The sequence below is a fragment of the Schistocerca nitens genome, chromosome 7 (assembly GCF_023898315.1).
Source record: "Schistocerca nitens isolate TAMUIC-IGC-003100 chromosome 7, iqSchNite1.1, whole genome shotgun sequence".
Classification (NCBI taxonomy): domain Eukaryota; kingdom Metazoa; phylum Arthropoda; class Insecta; order Orthoptera; family Acrididae; genus Schistocerca; species Schistocerca nitens.
In genome coordinates, this window is record NC_064620.1 from 153,249,960 (window position 1) to 153,268,609 (window position 18,650).

General features: G+C 44.2%; 1 protein-coding gene across 1 annotated transcript in view; it reads left to right on the forward strand.

The window, feature by feature from the left end:
- Positions 1-18,650, forward strand: part of LOC126195315 (sodium-dependent noradrenaline transporter-like) — a 453,210-nt gene that overhangs the window by 484 nt on the left and 434,076 nt on the right. The gene's annotated exons all lie outside the window — the stretch shown is intronic.

The window sequence follows — 18,650 nt, forward strand, 5'->3', positions numbered from 1 at the left end:
TCCTGGGTTCGATTCCCGACCGGGTCGGGGATTTTCTCCGCTCGGGGACTGGTGCTTGTATTGTCCGTATCATTTCATCATCATTCGTGAAAGCGGCGAGTCTGGACTGTAAAAAGATTGGGACTTTGTACGGGCGTTGATAACCGCGCAGTTGATGGCCCCACAAAGCAAATATCATCATCATCAGCTTCAGCATGAGACGAAAACAAATAAGTGTTTGTACCAAAAAGCGAAATTTTTCCACACAGTTCGTCGAGAATATGAAGTAGTTACGGAGCTCGGTGACTCAGTAATTTGAATTTAAAAGATGATAATGGTTTTAAAGAATTAGACCGAAAAATTAGAAACAGTGCGACGTTAATGCGACGAACACATCATTCGATGGCTTTAGTAGGCTGTGGACATGGTCACACATCTATAATGACTTAGGTCTTGCAGAATGGTAATTGTTGAACTATATGAAATAAAATCGTCATAAAACTTGAACGGTTTGGGTTAGGACGATCAAAATGCACGGTTGGCAGCGGGGCGTGAAGGGAATTAGCATGCGCGGGGTTTGTTTTAGCCCAATTTCGTTTGGGTGGGTTCGTCAATAAACAAAACTGGTGCATTTGGGGGGCAGAGAATCCGAATTTCGCGATTGAGAAGTCTTTTCGCCCTAAACGGGTGTCAGTGTGGTGCCCAATGTCCAGTCACGGAATAATCGGTGCCATATTCCTTGATGGTTGGTTGGTTGGTTTTGGGGAAGGAGACCAGACAGCGTGGTCATCGGTCTCATCGGATTAGGGAAGGATGGGGAAGGAAGTCGGCCGTGCCCTTTCAGAGGAACCATCCCGCCATTTGCCTGGAGTGATTTAGGGAAATCACGGAAAACCTAAATCAGGATGGCCGGACGCGGGATTGAACCGTCGTCCTCCCGAATGCGAGTCCAGTGTCTAACCACTGCGCCACCTCGCTCGGTATATTCCTTGATGGTATGATCACTAACGACGATGATTTCATCCCCATTATTCAAAGTGGCCCTAATTTCAGACCGAGCGTGGTGACCCAGTGGTTAATACACTGAACTCGCTTTAGGGGGGACGACGATTCAAACCCGCATCCGGCCATTCTGATTTAGATTTTCCGTGATTTCCGTAAGTCGCTTCACGCAAATGCCGGGATGGCATGGGGATAATACAAAACGTGCTGCCCTTCTTTGAACTTTTCCGATGTACTCCGTCAGTCCTACCTGGTAAGGATCCCACACCGCACAGCAGTATTCTAAAAGAGGACGGACGATCGTAGTGTAGGCAGTCTCCTTGGTAATTCTGTTACATTTTCCAAGTGTCCTGCCAATAAAACGCAATCTTTGGTTAGCCTCCCCCCCCCCCCCACAACATTTTCTACGTGTTCCTTCCAATTTAAGTTCTTCGTTATTGTTATTCCTAGGTATTTAGTTGAATTTAGGCCTTTAGATGTGACTGATTTATCGCGTAACGAAGATTAACGAATTCCTTTTAGCACTCATGTGGATGACCTCACACTTTTCGTTATTTAGTGTTAACTGCCAATTTTCACACCATTCAGATGTATTTTCTAAATCGTTTTGCAATTTGTTTTGATCTTCTGATGACTTTATTAGTCGATAAACGTCAGCGTCATCCGCAAACAACCTCCCATATCGTTTAGATAGATGAGGAACAGCAAAGGGACTATAACACTACCTTGGGTAACGCCACAAATCACTTCTGTTTTACTCGATTACTTTCCGTTAATTACTACGAACTGTGACCTCTCTGACAGGAAATCACAAATCCAGTGCCACAACTGAGACGATATTCCATAAACACGCAATTTAACTACAAGCCGTTTGTATGGTACAGTGTCAAAAGCCTTCCAAAGCTGGGGAGTGTCTGACGTCCTGGAGGAGCACTTTAGGGACCGCATTCTGGCTCTGGGGTATCCAGAGGCCACTGGCATGGACCTCGATTGTACGCCATATTCTCCGGATCTTAACACAAGCGACTCCTTTTTGTGAGGCTATATTAAGGACAAGGTGTACAGCAATAACTCCAAAACCATTGCTGAGCTGTAAACAGCCATTCAGGAAGTCATCGACAGAATCGATGTTCCGACACTTCAGCGGGTCATGAAGAATTTCGTTGGTTTGCGCCGCATCACGGCCACTGATGGTAGGCATATCGAACATGTCATAACCTAAATCCGAATATCTGTAGTGACGTTTATATGTTGAATAAAATGTGTGTACCCCTTAGTTACGTTTATTCAAATAGTTCAATAGTTGTCCCCCTGTAGTTAGGAATCACAGTCGTCATAATAATTTTCTTCTTCATATCCTTGTTTCTTGCCTGAGGTATAGAGAAAATGATAGTCCCATCTTCATCCAGAGAGCTGCTTATATATTTTCCGAACTCGTCCAGTGTACCTTCGTAATTTTTCTCTGTATTCTTATATTAGCTTAGGAAGTCTTTCTGTATAACTTTCATGTTAAATATCCACAATATATTGCTTGTATATGTTCTTACTCCTCTGTTTTTAGGTGTTTTAAACAGATTTTGAAACTACTAAAACTGTATTTATTCTACCAAAAGCGTTTCACTTCATTCGTTTAAAACAACTTTAGTCAACGTGGTCCCTGCCGCCCGCTAGTAGGACTTTCAGCTCCCATGGTAGACGGCAGGCGGAAAGGATTTTAAAAACATTTTCATTAGCTTTTCATAAAATTTTGACATAAACTATTTGGTAAGTAATTATCATTACACACTTTAACTTGTAACCCTGCTTAACACATTTTATGCAGTAAAGTCACTTCCCTGCTTTATAAATCACAGTTGCTCTGGAAGTGGAAGGTGGTTAGAAAATTTTACTGCTAACAAAGACACTTCATGTTAAATATCCACAATATATTGCTTGTATATGTTCTTACTCCTCTGTTTTTAGATGTTTTAAACAGATTTTGAAACTACTAAAACTGTATTTATTCTACCAAAAGCGTTTCACTTCATTCGTTTAAAACAACTTTAGTCAACGTGGTCCCTGCCGCCCGCTAGTAGGACTTTCAGCTCCCATGGTAGACGGCAGGCGGAAAGGATTTTAAAAACATTTTCATTAGCTTTTCATAAAATTTTGTCATAAACTATTTGGTAAGTAATTATCATTACACACTTTAACTTGTAACCCTGCTTAACACATTTTATGCAGTAAAGTCACTTCCCTGCTTTATAAATCACAGTTGCTCTGGAAGTGGAAGGTGGTTAGAAAATTTTACTACTAACAAAGACACGAAAGAGAGCGGAAGGTAAATAGGTTGACTACACCCTGCTTTTAAGGATCATCAGTGGTCTGCAATCAAATACATTCACACTTATGGTTTTTTTCTAGGTCTAAAAATAGTTCGTTCCAAAATAATCTGAGGTAGTATTTTTAAAAGACATCATAGTTGCCGTTGACTGTATAAAATATTTGTTATTACGATTTCAATTTCGGCCTGATGGCCATTTTCAAGTAACACTGCAAAAGTTACATTCTGTCGGAACATAAGACTATCTGACATGAGAACATGTCTTCGTCACAATGCAGCCTTTTGACTGTGAGTCCCACAAGATCCGATGAGTACGACACTTATTACATCTTAATATGCTGTTAAATATGTACTGAACTGTCAGTTGCATTTTCGTATGATTTTCACTTTCTTCTGTGTGTATCGTCTCCATGCAGATTTTGCAGATATTCCTGAATTTTGTGCGGATCGTTAAGACCTAGTTTCACTTCGGCTTGCAGCACTGCACGCTTTTTGACGTAAAACACTACAAATCGTTGCACCACTAATTTATATTGACGTATCATGGCAAAAAGTGAATATGTGTATGTAATGTTCCCAAAATATATGATAGCTTCGGGTCTCACATTCTTTAAGGAACATTCTCTGCTCTTTTCAAAATGGTTCAAATGGCTCTGAGCACTATGGGACATCTGAGGTCATCAGTCCTCTAGAACTCAGAACTACTTAAACCTAACTAACCTAAGGACATCATCACATACATCCATGCCCGAGGTAGGATTCGAACCTGCGACGGTAGCGGTCGCGCGATTCCAGACTGAAGCTTCTTGAAACGCTCGGCCACTCCGGCCGGTTCTCTACTCTGTGTTTAGCGATATTTGTACTGCCGTTTTATTTATGTTCGTATGTATTTATTTAAACATGTGAGTGGGATGAAGGAGTTGTCTAGTATTTAATTATTAAATGGAGAGGGAGTGTGGAGATGTTGCTTAGAGACTAGTACTTAAGCGTACAGTCAGTGCAAAAGTAGGAGAACGGAGAAAGGGTTGGAAATGAGATGCAGGGGGTAGAGATGAATGAAGGAAGGTAAGAATGAGAGAGAGTGGGGCAGGGAGAGAAAGGGGAGGGAGGAAGAACACATTATTTTTAATGCATAATTTATTTACCTGCCTCTACTTCTTTGTACTGCACCATCCAGTCCCAGACTTACTCTTTCTGCTGTCGTAACCGTCCTACCATCAACTATTTTCTGAAGACATATACGACAATCCATTTTATTTAGTACGAGGGTTGGTCACTAAACAGGTCGCGAACGCATTAATACAACATATTGTTTCAAATTTCGCTCTTGTATGTTTTAAAAAGTGGCATCGTATCTCGGAAGGAAGATAATCGATAAGCAATATTCCACGGTCAACAGGTAGTGCACTGCAACCAAAGCAAGGTGCCACATTCTCTACAGGAGCGTAGCCGACATGTTAAGCGCACTGTTGTCCGATTTCTGGGGCCAAGGATATGAGCAAAAAGAAAACATCCCACGCTTGTTGAGAACTGTATTTCACGGGAAACTGTGTTCAGTTGCATACAGGAATTGAGGAAAGGACGAGAAAGAACCACAATCTAGAAGCGTCGTGGTCACCCTGTAGAATTTCCAGTGCATCTTCATGCTGGGACTGTTAATACCACGGTCTGTTATTTAACTCTCCATACACTGCACCTACCATGTCCCATCTGGACTCTGGACAGCGCGTGCGATTATTCTGGATAACAACATCTGCCGACACAGCAAAACAAAGGTGTTATAGCAAACATTTCATTGCGAACGCTTGGAACATCTACATCATTGCCCCGACTTGGTGTCCAGTGGCTTTCATCTTTTTGGACCTCTTGAAAACCATAGGGTTGCCAGCATTTTGAAGGCACTGAGGTCTTTCCCGGAGTTAAAGCGTTGGATGTGTGAGCTGCCGTAACAATCTTTAGCTGCAGACTTCCAAGGCATTGCCAGACGGTGGGATTCACAGAGGCAGCGTGTTGAAAAGTGAAACAAGTGAAGATCGTAGCGTGCATTGCTGATGCCGCTTCCCCGTTTTGGAAATTATTTTTGCCTCCCCGTACAAGATCTACCTTTCGCTCTTTCTCCAAAACTTTAACATTTTTCTGCGTTACTGAATTTCAAAAATTTCCAGTTTCTTCTCTGGTCTTCTCAGACCCGATGATTTTGTAACAGACAATTCCGTGCTCTTCGCGGAACGTGTCAAAAACATCTTAAATTCGAACGAAACATATAGAAAATTTTATGATGTCTGTCACCGTGATCCAGCAATCTCCCCTACGAGCCGCTGCAAGCAGAATCCGTGTGGTTCTTGTAAATAAAGCCTACACTATTAGAAACACAGCAGATAAGTAAACAGAGTCTTTGGCGCTGTCTGTCGGTATGGGATACCCAGGGAGGGAATTGGACAGACATTGGACGCTTTACCACGATGATCTTCGATGGTAAATTAAAAGCAGTCATACAGAAAGATGCGTGTAACATTTAACCTATGTTACAGCGCGTTAAGACGAGAAAGTTGAAACATTTGGGATGTCATGTTAAAGAATGATGCTTGAAAAATGGACTGGTAAGATACGAAATGAGGATACTCCGGGGATTGGCGAGGAGAGGAGCATGTGGAAAACTGTGACTAGGAGGGACAGGATAATAAAACATCAGGAATCAGGAATTAACTTGCAGGTACCAAAGTGACACGTAGAGAGCAAATACTGTGTGAGGAGACAGACGTTACACTATACAACAAATAATTAGGGATATAGGGTGAAACTGCTACTGTGTGACGAAGACTGAGGTGAAATGGTGGGGGTCCGTATAAAAGAATGGCAGTTTTCACCATATCGTTAAACGTACAGACGTATTCAAGGAATCTAAGAGCGTTCCCCAAATTTCTACATTAATATGACAGCCGACCGACCAATCAACCAAATCAGTTCCGCTCCACGCAACCAGCAGAACGACTGCAAAATTTCAGTACAATGACACACAGAATATTGGCGCCCACAACGACCAGCAACTCCTCAGCTGTCGAACTACACGCCGCACTGAACATCAACAACACGACGAGGAAAATACACTGCCTAAAATTACGTCAACGACCAGGGCAGGTAACTGGAACGTCAACGACTACAAGGCAAAAGATACCGCTGGTGAACTTCCATAACAGGAAATAAATAGAGTTAAATTTCACATGAAGACGGCTGGAATCTTAGCCGACTTAAACACACACACGTTGTTGCTCGCGGGAATGTCCCAAAAGCGACAACCAGGATCAAACGAAGAAATGTAAACAGTTGAGGCTCGATAGTAAGTTAAGTGGGGACTCAACTTTCACGTCCAAGATCGGTGGGCGACGAACTTCGTAGCACTCGCAAGCTGCACCTCACACTCCAACCGCACGTGCACGCCGCCAGCAGCTCCAGCCTGACTCCGCACGATGGTGGCTTGCTTGCTGCTCCACACCAACCAACCGACTGGACTGCTGGTCCGTCCGCGAATGGTGCCCCGTCGCGACTGCACTTCTGGTCGTCTCCCACTCACTGACTACACGACGACTACACGACGACCCGGAAGTACTATCGGTCGCTCCAGAGATGGTACGACAGTGCGCTTATCGATACGTGCTGCTGCTGCCACTCACAGGCAAGTAAGGCAGGAAGTTAGTGGCGCCACTAAATGGAATATGAAAACGGCGCTACAGTAATAGAAGAAGACAAACAATTAATGGGATGAACACGAGCCATGCTCGGCTCAGTATCCTCCCCTGTGGTGCTCGTAACGTCCAAATTATAAACTTTACTGCAGTAGACGTCACACTTACTAAAACGTTCCCCGTTATTATGCTGTGGTCGGACGATTTCTTACAAAATCACATCAGATGTTCTCCGGAGTGCAAGGCGCGTTCTTCAACAACTGGCCGACCCGTTTTTTTCCTTCTACGGTTGCCCTTATGTTCTTCTTGTCGTTTATATTACCGCTCTTTTTGTAGTAGCTATGCAGGGTGTTTCTGTAAGAGTGTGCAAAAATTTAACAGGACAAAAGGATGCTCTACTGAATAATCTGAGGTAGGTTCAGATGGTTCAAATGGCTCTGAGCACTATGGGACTTAACTTCTGTGGTCATCAGTCCCCTAGAACTTAGAACTAATTAAACCTAACTCACCTAAGGACATCATACACATCCATGCCACAGGCAGGATTCGAACCTGCGTCCGTAGCGGTCGCGCGGTTCCAGACTGTAGCGCCTAGAACCACTCGGCCACCCTGGCCGGCAATCTGAGGTAGGGAACCTGGGTTTGGAGAAGCCAGCTTAAGAAGATAATAGGAATAAAATCACACTACTGTGTGTTTCGAATCACATTACAGGCAGTTCTGGCAACTAATTCCATCTCTGTATCCAGTGGGGTCTCACACAAGTGACTTTAGACATCGCCATAGGAAATGATCAAGGAGGTTCAGGTCAGGTGACCTCGCAGGCCATCGAACAGAACCTCCCCTTCCAATCAAGAGCCCAGGAAGTACAGCACTGAGATGATTGCAGACATCCACACTGAAGTGAGGCGTCATGTTGTATCCACATCCTCCCAGGAACAGCCAAGGGTACGTTCTCCAATAGCTCAGGTGGAGCCCTTTGAACGAACCTCTAGTACAGATGGCCATTCAATCGGACAGGTAGAAGATATGGCCCAGTGAGACTGTCACCCACAATGCCGGATGATGCCTATACAGCCTTTCTTCAGCGACAGGATTACAACGTACTTCCCCACACAAAAGGCGCATGTCAGTGAGTTCTGCGAAACTGTACCGGTACTGCTCCATTGCACTGTACTGTACGTCTCTGAATAGCACTGAGTAATGAATGGGTCTGTCGTTGATTCGTAGCACGTTCTGTGATGGGACAGTGCACATACGATACAACAGGGCACTTTACGGACAAGTAAAGTAGACAAAACCTGCAGCATGAATTCCTAGTTATCAAGCTCGTCCTCCTTCTTTCCTTGCAAGAAATAAAGAACGCACATGTGAATAAACAGCACAGAACGTGTAAACTTCTACGCATGTTAGTTGTAAATAATCTGGAAAACAGTTGTGCTACACAAAGCGGTAGACAAAGTTTACTTCCATATCTCCTTAAGTTAGCTACTCTCGCCGCAGGTTCCCTACCTCAAATTGTTCAGTGGAGCATCCTCTATGTCCTGTTAAATTTTTGCGCGCTCTTACGGAAACACCCTGTACGGCATCGCAGACCATCTCTCCTGTTTGTCGGGCCATATGGGGAGGCGACAATCAGGTTGGTATCCCACCGGCGTCTGGTGAGTCCCCAGATACGTCTTCACCCTAAAATCTGATTAATGGAGTAGAATTGTCTTCAGTGATGATACGTCTTCGCCCTAGAATCTGATTATTGGAGTAGAATTGTCTTCAGTGATGAGTCCCACTTAGAACTGAGCCCAGATGACCAGCGAAGGCGTGTCTGGAGACGCCCGGACAACAGTGGTAAACCAACCTGACTGTCACTCTCCATACGGCCCGACATTCAGGAGTGATGATCTGGCGTGCCATTTCTTTTCATAGGAGGACCCCTCTGGTTGTCATCAACGGCACACATACAGCACAGCAGTACGTCGACGATATTCTACGCCCCGTTTTACTGCCCTTCATGCCAAGCCATCCTGCACTTACATTTCAGCAATATAATGCCCGGACATACATGGCTAGAGTTTCTACTGCTTGTCTTTATGATGCTAAATCCTGCCTTTGCCAGCAAGGTCCCCGGATCTCTCCTCAGTTCAGAACATTTGGCGCATTATGGTCAGGGTCCTCCAACCAGCTCGGGATTTGGACGATCTAACGTGCCAGTTGGACGGAATTCGATACGATATTCCTCAGGAGGGCATCCAACAACTCTGTCAGCCAGTGTCTTCACCGTCCAACGCATCCAAGAGGCAATGGAGGAAATAAAAGAAAGCTTCAAGAGTGGGATTAAAATGCATGGTGAAAGGACATCAGTGGTAACATTCACTGGTGGATTCTATCCTCGGTAAAAATGAAGAATAATTGTATGACTTGTTGAAAGGAATGGAAAGTCTGGTGCAAGGGTGGCCAAGATCTGCCATGGGAGCCATGCCCTGGTCCAAGTACCGTAGCGCTCGGCCTCAGTACCACCATGTCACGCTGTCCGAGGAGTGGGGAGAGAGCGAAACGGCGAACGCACTGCGTTTAAATGGCAATACAGTCGTACTGCACACGAATTGGTTTAATACTCCCTATTTTTCTACAACATAAATAATAAACGAAACAAATTTTCGATATTATTCAATTATTTATGTCGCTCTGAAGACATAATATAATTTTTATCTGGGACAAACTGTCATTAGACGAAAGGCGCAGACATTTTCACAAATTTTCACACTCGAGTTGCCGGGTAAACGTGACTTATTTAGTTTCATAATCAAAAAACGGCTTTCACACACTTATGTTTGTCGAAATATTGAAGCACTTGTGCAGCCTCTTTATTGAGACGTGGAAACTCCACCTGAGGAAACTAATTTAGACGTCCGGGACACTTTTAGCCTTAAAGGGATTTGTCTTTAAACGGGAATTACCTTGCAGATCAATCAGTTAAATCTGCGGGTGCACAAGCCGCTTTCAACTCAAATAGCAAACGGCCTCGAAAACAGTAGTGAGTTTGGCAGTGTCCTCGAAATATTTAGGGAACTGTCTTTGCAATTCTTTCAAGACTGTAATGAATTCTTCAAACCTCATATTTTCTTTAATGGCAGTGGCCTTAGAGAAATGGACTGTGTTTGTCAGAAAATGTCCCCTCTAAAACGCTATTTCCTTTTTAAATGCATCCCCATCAAATCAGAAAAAAATGTTTCTCCCCTTACTGTGGACAGTATGCAGTCAAGCCCACTTAAAATTCGACGTCTGCAATATATTCCGGATGTTATAATTCTTGTTGCTGTACTCCTTTTACCCTCAGAAATTCGATTTTTTTTTTTGGGGGGGGGGGGGGGGGCACTCTTCTGACTGGGTTAATGCGACCCGCCACGAGTTCACGAGTTCCTCTCCTGTGCTAACCTCTTCATCTCAGAGTAGCACTTGCAACCTATGTCCTCAATTATTTGCTGGATGTATTCCAATCTCTGTCTTTCTCTACAGTCTTTGCCGTCTACAGCTCCCTTTAGTACCATGGAAGTTATTCCCTCATGTCTTAACAGATGTCCCTTCTCCTTATCAGTGTTTTCCGCGTATTCCGATCCTGCGCAGAACCTCCTCACTCCTGAGGTAAATTCGACAATAGCGAGTATTAAATCGAAAAATCGTTCCAGGCATGTTCCTTGACTTAACCAACGTACTTTACAATAATATATTAAGTCACCATCTGTTCGTTCAGTTCCATCGAAAAATTTTGCAACTGACGCTGGACTTCGAAAAATTTAATATTCGTACTACCAGTTGCTTCACGTGCTCCATGCTTGCAAATTTAACCAGAAGTGCCTCTTGATTACAGAACAATGAATACTCACTGTCCATCGTTGTAATTTTTTGCTCTGTAACTGCCAACTAAAACTTTAAATTCCTTCTGCGTGGTATTATAATGTCATTTCGTAGAAATTTTGCAGTACCCGTCGATTATGCGACTTCGTAATAGGTACTGAGAATTCTCATTCATCTCTTCTGTCATTCCAAATCATTTTTAAGCGGATGTGATGATAGATCGCGAGACTGGCTTGCCACTGGACCTGTGAACGTCCTTTATACTGCGAACAAAAAAGTAATGCTAAACAGCGCTGACACCGCGATTCAGCCGAACTGACTGAGAAATCCCACACCGCAATATTCAACGAAATGTTGCACTGTTCCGGATACTTCCTAGGAGGACCGAGCAAAGGCAAGTGACAGACAAGGTCTTGGTTGGCACGCGGTCCACACTCGTTGCACGTGTGAAGTTTGGCACGCCGTGGCCAGCCCTGGCCCGGTGCGTACAAAATATGGATGGAGAGCAAACCGAAGAAAGAAGAAAGTATTGAAGAGTAGCCGAAATGATATCAATGGTAAACTAAATATCAAATCTGGGAACCACGAGGAAGACGAATTGAAGGATTTCTGCTACTTACGCGAAAAATAATGACGGGCGAAGTAAGTGAGACACAGAAAGTCGTGGCCAAAATAAGTTTTTCTAGTATCAAGCATCGGCCTTAATTTCTGAGATAGTCGACTGTGGGAAAACCGGAAAAGAAAGCATTTCAGATGTGGTGGCGTCACAGGATTTAGAAAATTAGGTTGAGGAACGTGTGAGAAACGGCGACAAGGAAAAGAAACAGGATGACAGGACATGCGCTAATAGCTTCCATGACACAGGCTCGCTCTAGAGGACAAAAAGTGTAAGGGAAGACACAGACTGGAATGTATCCAACTAATAATTGCTGACAATGGGTTCATGTGCTACAGTTAATGCAAATAGACGGGAACACCGTGAACACAATGCGAAGCAGACCCCGTTCAATTTATCGCCAGCGTCGGATGTGTTACCATCGAGTCAGGCGGAGTGCCCCACTAGTAAAGACTCGAAGCTGAAGATGCCACCAGTACAAAGCAATTGCCGCGCGGAGTGGTCGCGCGGTTTGAGGCGTCATGTCACGGACTGCGCGGCCCCTCCCGCCGGAGGTTCGTGTACTCCCTCGGGCATTGGTGTGTGTGTTGTTCTTAGCATAGTTAGTTTGAGTTAGTTTAAGTAGTGCGTAAGTCTAGGGACCGATGACCTAAGCAGTTTGGTCCCTTAGGAGTTCACACTCATTTGAACATTTGAACAAAGCAAGGACAACTTCATAGTCAGAAACGCGAAATGGTTCCAAATGTCTAACACTTCATGAAACTGAAATCTAATCGAAATAAGTGCCCGAAGCAGCTGTTGTGTCGTTCCCTTCCTTTCGGAGAATCAAGAGAGACCAGCTAGTTGAATCCTCGACATTTTCAGCATCACACAAGGAAAAGCCTATAAGATCTTGTAACGCCAGTTTAGATAGATAATAGGAGACCCGCTTTGAAGGATATTCATAAACCGTTATAGAATTTAATAAATTTTAAGGAAGTATAAACGTACTTCGTAAAAACTCTTCACACTCTAATATTGGTGTGGAAGAAGATGGTGGAAGTTTCTTTAGGAACAAAGCTATGGAGGACAAAACGAATAGCTTACCTAAAAGTTATCCCAGAGTACGTATATGAGCAAGACATGTTCACACTTGTCACGCGCTTCGTACGGATGAAGTGGAAATTTGTCACAGGGTCTGTTGAAACCTTTTTCGAAAGGAAGCAGAATTATCATCAACCATGCTGGCGGGGAAGACGGTTTTTGTATCGAATGCCTACGTAAGGTTTATATCTGGCCAGAAAACAGGGGATTATCTCAACTACATGGACTTCCGAAATTATGAAAAGTGCCTCAGGGAAAGATAAATACTACCTCATTCTGTCCTCATATAGATAAAGCCCCTTACTACAATTAGCAACTGACAAGTGCTCCAACATCAAACTCCGCGATGGAGAGAAACGATGACCGGCTTAACAGAAAACGAAATTTCTTATCGCGAGGACATGCTGATATCCCAGTAGTATACATTCATCAGAATGAACAAAACAGGTCATATCAATTATAAAATAGTGTTACGACTTCCTCCATACAACCCAGAAATGAATCCTTTAGGGCTGACTTTGGGCAAGAGACAAGAACACAGTTCCTGAACGTAATGTGACATTCAGAATGGGCACGATATCAAGACTTATATATGAAAAAATTCCTTCCATACTGAAAGAAACTTGCAATAAACGCTGCAAGCACGTAAAGAAAACTGAAGAGCGCCATATTTCAAGTGGAGTTGCTGAGCCAAGCGTTGCAGGTGATCACAAATCTGGGAAGTGGTACAGACTAGAATAGTGATACAGATGGAAACAGTAGTGATTCCGCAAGTGAAGGTGACAGTGAGTCAGCTGGCACCACCAATGAAAGTGAAACAGGCACGGCTACTGAAAAAGAAAAAAACGTAGGATGGAGCATTTTCTAAATGTGTTTGGTGTATGGAAATAGTGACAATCAAAAATCCATTAGGTTTACAGCTGAAACAGCAACCTGCCAGAAGTGCGGTGCAACAAGATATATTCGGATCAAACTATGACCGGTTCCGGATTTCTGACAAATCCATCCTCAGATGGTTGTTACACGTTTAGTTGTTTTCTTGCTGGGGCCTCTTTTTGTATCCGTTATTGGTTTGCTACACTAAGATCGACAGATAATTTTTCTGTCTATCCTGTACAGCAAACTGTTGACGAATACAAAATGAGACCCCAACGAAATATGTAACAACCATCTGAAGGTGGATCTGTAAAAATGTCCGAAACCGGCCATGCTTTGATCCAAATATACCTTGTGGAACCATACTTGTGGCTAGTCGCTGTTTCAATTGTAAACCTTATAGTATCACAGCCACGGTTATCGACGTGTCAGTTTTTGATAAAATAGAGGAAAGATCCATAGTGTTATGTCAAACGCTGCACTGTGTTGTTTGTAATGTGCAGATGCGTCTGCAGTTAAGGATCTGTGAACGTCTTCTTAATAGTGAAGCTACTGTTTACAACCAAACTGTACGTTTCACGTGGCTATGCAAGTAAAATAAACCCACTAACAAATAACTTCCGGGAATTCTGCGAGTTAATACTTTCAGCTACCCCCGATATTTCGGCGGGAGAACACCCCGCCATTTTCAAGGCAAACTGCAACGGACAGGCGACGTAGGCCTACATGAAAATTTAAAGCCTCGGTTGTCGGACTGATGCAGGAAAGATAACACACACACTGAACGCTAGTGCCACCAAAGATGACCAAAGTCAGAGATATCGATAGACTATGAACTCACAGGTGAGGTAGCATTGACTCTGTCCCTCTGTTTTTTGACAAGGGAAAGAGCCGGATTCCAAACAGAGTTTTAAAAAAAACCTCCATCCCTGTTAACGACGTTGCTCGCTAATTTAATCACAACTGCGTCCTTAATAACACTGTCCCAATAGCTGGACGTACATGCCAATATCTCGGTGTTATTATACAACATGGGGTGATCAGTATTGAAGCAATGTTCGGCAATAGCAGATCTACTCTGCTGTAATCGAGTGTGCCGTTTGTTGTTGTTGTGGTCTTCAGTCCTGAGACTGGTTTGATGCAGCTCTCCATGCTACTCTATCCTGTGCAAACTTCTTCATCTCCCAGTACCTACTGCAACCTACATCCTTCTGAATCTGCTTAATGTATGCATCTCTTGGTCTCCCCCTACGATTTTTACCCTCCACGCTGCCCTCCAATACTAAATTGGTGATCCCTTGATGCCTCAGAACATGTCCTACCAACCGATCCCTTCTTCTGGTCAAGTTGTGCCACAAACTCCTCTTCTCCCCAATCCTATTCAGTACCTCCTCATTAGTTATGTGATCTACCCATCTAATCTTCAGCATTCTTCTGTAGCACCACATTTCGAAAGCTTCTATTCTCTTCTTGTCCAAACTATTTATCGTCCATGTTTCACTTCCATACATGGCTACACTCCATACAAATACTTTCAGAAAAGACTTCCTGACACTTAAATCTATACTCGATGTTAACAAATTTCTCTTCTTCAGAAACGCTTTCCTTGCCATTGCCAGTCTACATTTTATATCCTCTCTACTTCGACCATCATCAGTTATTTTGCTCCCCAAATAGCAAAACTCCTTTACTACTTTAAGTGTCTCATTTCCTAATCTAATACCTTCAACATCACCCGACTTAATTCGACTACATTCCATTATCCTCGTTTTGCTTTTGTTGATGTTCATCTTATACCCTCCTTTCAAGACACTGTCCATTCCGTTCAACTGCTCTTCCAAGTCCTTTGCTGTCTCTGACAGAATTACAATGTCATCGGCGAACCTCAAAGTTTTTATTTCTTCTCCATGGATTTTAATACCTACTCCGAATTTTTCTTTTGTTTCCTTTACTGCTTGCTCAATATACAGATTGAATAACATCGGGGAGATGCTACAACCCTGTCTTACTCCCTTCCCAACCACTGCTTCCCTTTCATGCCCCTCGACTCTTATAACTGCCATCTGGTTTCTGTACAAATTGTAAATAGCCTTTCGCTCCCTGTATTTTACCCCTGCCACCTTTAGAATTTGAAAGAGAGTATTCCAGTCAACATTGTCAAAAGCTTTCTCTAAGTCTACAAATGCTAGAAACGTAGGTTTGCCTTTCCTTAATCTTTCTTCTAAGATAAGTCGTAAGGTCAGTATTGCCTCACGTGTTCCAGTATTTCTACGGAATCCAAACTGATCTTCCCCGAGGTCGGCTTCTACTAGTTTTTCCATTCGTCTGTAAAGAATTCGTGTTAGTATTTTGCAGCTGTGGCTTATTAAACTGATTGTCCGGTAATTCTCACATCTGTCAACACCTGCTTTCTTTGGAATTGGAATTATTATATTCTTCTTGAAGTCCGAGGGTATTTCGCCTGTTTCATACATCTTGCTTACCAGATGGTGGAGTTTCGTCAGGGCTGGCTCTCCCAAAGCCGTCAGTAGTTCCAATGGAATGTTGTCTACTCCGGGGGCCTTGTTTCGACACAGGTCTTTCAGTGCTCTGTCAAATTCTTCACGCAGTATCGTATCTCCCATGTCATCTTCATCTACATCCTCTTCCATTTCCATAATATTGTCCTCAAGTACATCGCCCTTGTATAGACCCTCTATATACTCCTTCCACCTTTCTGCTTTCCCTTCTTTGCTTAGAACTGGGTTTCCATCTGAGCTCTTGATGTTCATACAAGTAGTTCTCTTATCTCCAAAGGTCTCTTTAATTTTCCTGTAGGCAGTATCTACACTCCTGGAAATGGAAAAAAGAACACATTGACACCGGTGTGTCAGACCCACCATACTTGCTCCGGACACTGCGAGAGGGCTGTACAAGCAATGATCACACGCACGGCACAGCGGACACACCAGGAACCGCGGTGTTGGCCGTCGAATGGCGCTAGCTGCGCAGCATTTGTGCACCGCCGCCGTCAGTGTCAGCCAGTTTGCCGTGGCATACGGAGCTCCATCGCAGTCTTTAACACTGGTAGCATGCCGCGACAGCGTGGACGTGAACCGTATGTGCAGTTGACGGACTTTGAGCGAGGTCGTATAGTGGGCATGCGGGAGGCCGGGTGGACGTACCGCCGAATTGCTCAACACGCAGGGCGTGAGGTCTCCACAGTACATCGATGTTGTCGCCAGTGGTCGGCGGAAGGTGCACGTGCCCGTCGACCTGGGACCGGACCGCAGCGACGCACGGATGCACGCCAAGACCGTAGGATCCTACGCAGTGCCGTAGGGGACCGCACCGCCACTTCCCAGCAAATTAGGGACACTGTTGCTCCTGGGGTATCGGCGAGGACCATTCGCAACCGTCTCCATGAAGCTGGGCTACGGTCCCGCACACAGTTAGGCCGTCTTCCGCTCACGCCCCAACATCGTGCAGCCCGCCTCCAGTGGTGTCGCGACAGGCGTGAATGGAGGGACGAATGGAGACGTGTCGTCTTCAGCGATGAGAGTCGCTTCTGCCTTGGTGCCAATGATGGTCGTATGCGTGTTTGGCGCCGTGCAGGTGAGCGCCACAATCAGGACTGCATACGACCGAGGCACACAGGGCCAACACCCGGTATCATGGTGTAGGGAGCGATCTCCTACACTGGCCGTACACCACTGGTGATCGTCGAGGGGACACTGAATAGTGCACGGTACATCCAAACCGTCATCGAACCCATCGTTCTACCATTCCTAGACCGGCAAGGGAACTTGCTGTTCCAACAGGACAATGCACGTCCGCATGTATCCCGTGCCACCCAACGTGCTCTAGAAGGTGTAAGTCAACTACCCTGGCCAGCAAGATCTCCGGATCCGTCCCCCATTGAGCATGTTTGGGACTGGATGAAGCGTCGTCTCACGCGGTCTGCACGTCCAGCACGAACGCTGGTCCAACTGAGGCGCCAGGTGGAAATGGCATGGCAAGCCGTTCCACAGGACTACATCCAGCATCTCTACGATCGTCTCCATGGGAGAATAGCAGCCTGCATTGCTGCGAAAGGTGGATATACACTGTACTAGTGCCGACATTGTGCATGCTCTGTTGCCTGTGTCTATGTGCCTGTGATTCTGTCAGTGTGATCATGTGATGTATCTGACCCCAGGAATGTGTCAATAAAGTTTCCCCTTCCTGGGACAATGAATTCACGGTGTTCTTATTTCAATTTCCAGGAGTGTATCTTACCCCTAGTGAGATAAGCCTCTACATCCTTACATTTGTCCTCTAGCCATCCCTGCTTAGCCATTTTGCACTTCCTGTCGATCTCATTTTTGAGACGTTTGTATTCCTTTTTGCCTGCTTCATTTACTGCATTTTTATATTTTCTCCTTTCATTAATTAAATTCAATATTTCTTCTGTTACCCAAGGATTTCTACTAGCCCTCGTCTTTTTACCTACTTGATCCTCTGCTGCCTTCACTACTTCATCCCTCAAAGCTACCCATTCTTCTTCTACTGTATTTCTTTCCCCCATTCCCGTCAATTGTTCCCTTATGCTCTCCCTGAAACTCTGTACAACCTCTGGTTCTTTCAGTTTATCCAGGTCCCATCTCCTTAAATTCCCACCTTTTTGCAGTTTCTTCAGTTTTAATCTACAGGTCATAACCAATAGATTGTGGTCAGAGTCCACATCTGCCCCTGGAAATGTCTTACAATTTAAAACCTGGTTCCTAAATCTCTGTCTTACCATTATATAATCTATCTGATACCTTTTAGTATCTCCAGGGTTCTTCCATGTATACAACCTTCTATCATGATTCTTAAACCAAGTATTAGCTATGATTAAGTTGTGCTCTGTGCAAAATTCTACCAGGCGGCTTCCTCTTTCATTTCTTAGCCCCAATCCACATTCACCTACTACGTTTCCTTCTCTCCCTTTCCCTACACTCGAATTCCAGTCACCCATCACTATTAAATTTTCGTCTCCCTTCACTATCTGAATAATTTCTTTTATTTCATCATACATTTCTTCAATTTCTTCGTCATCTGCAGAGCTAGTTGGCATATAAACTTGTACTACTGTAGTAGGTGTGGGCTTCGTATCTATCTTGGCCACAATAATGCGTTCACTAAGCTGTTTGTAGTAGCTTACCCGCGTTCCTATTTTCCTATTCATTATTAAACCTACTCCTGCATTACCCCTATTTGACTTTGTGTTTATAACCC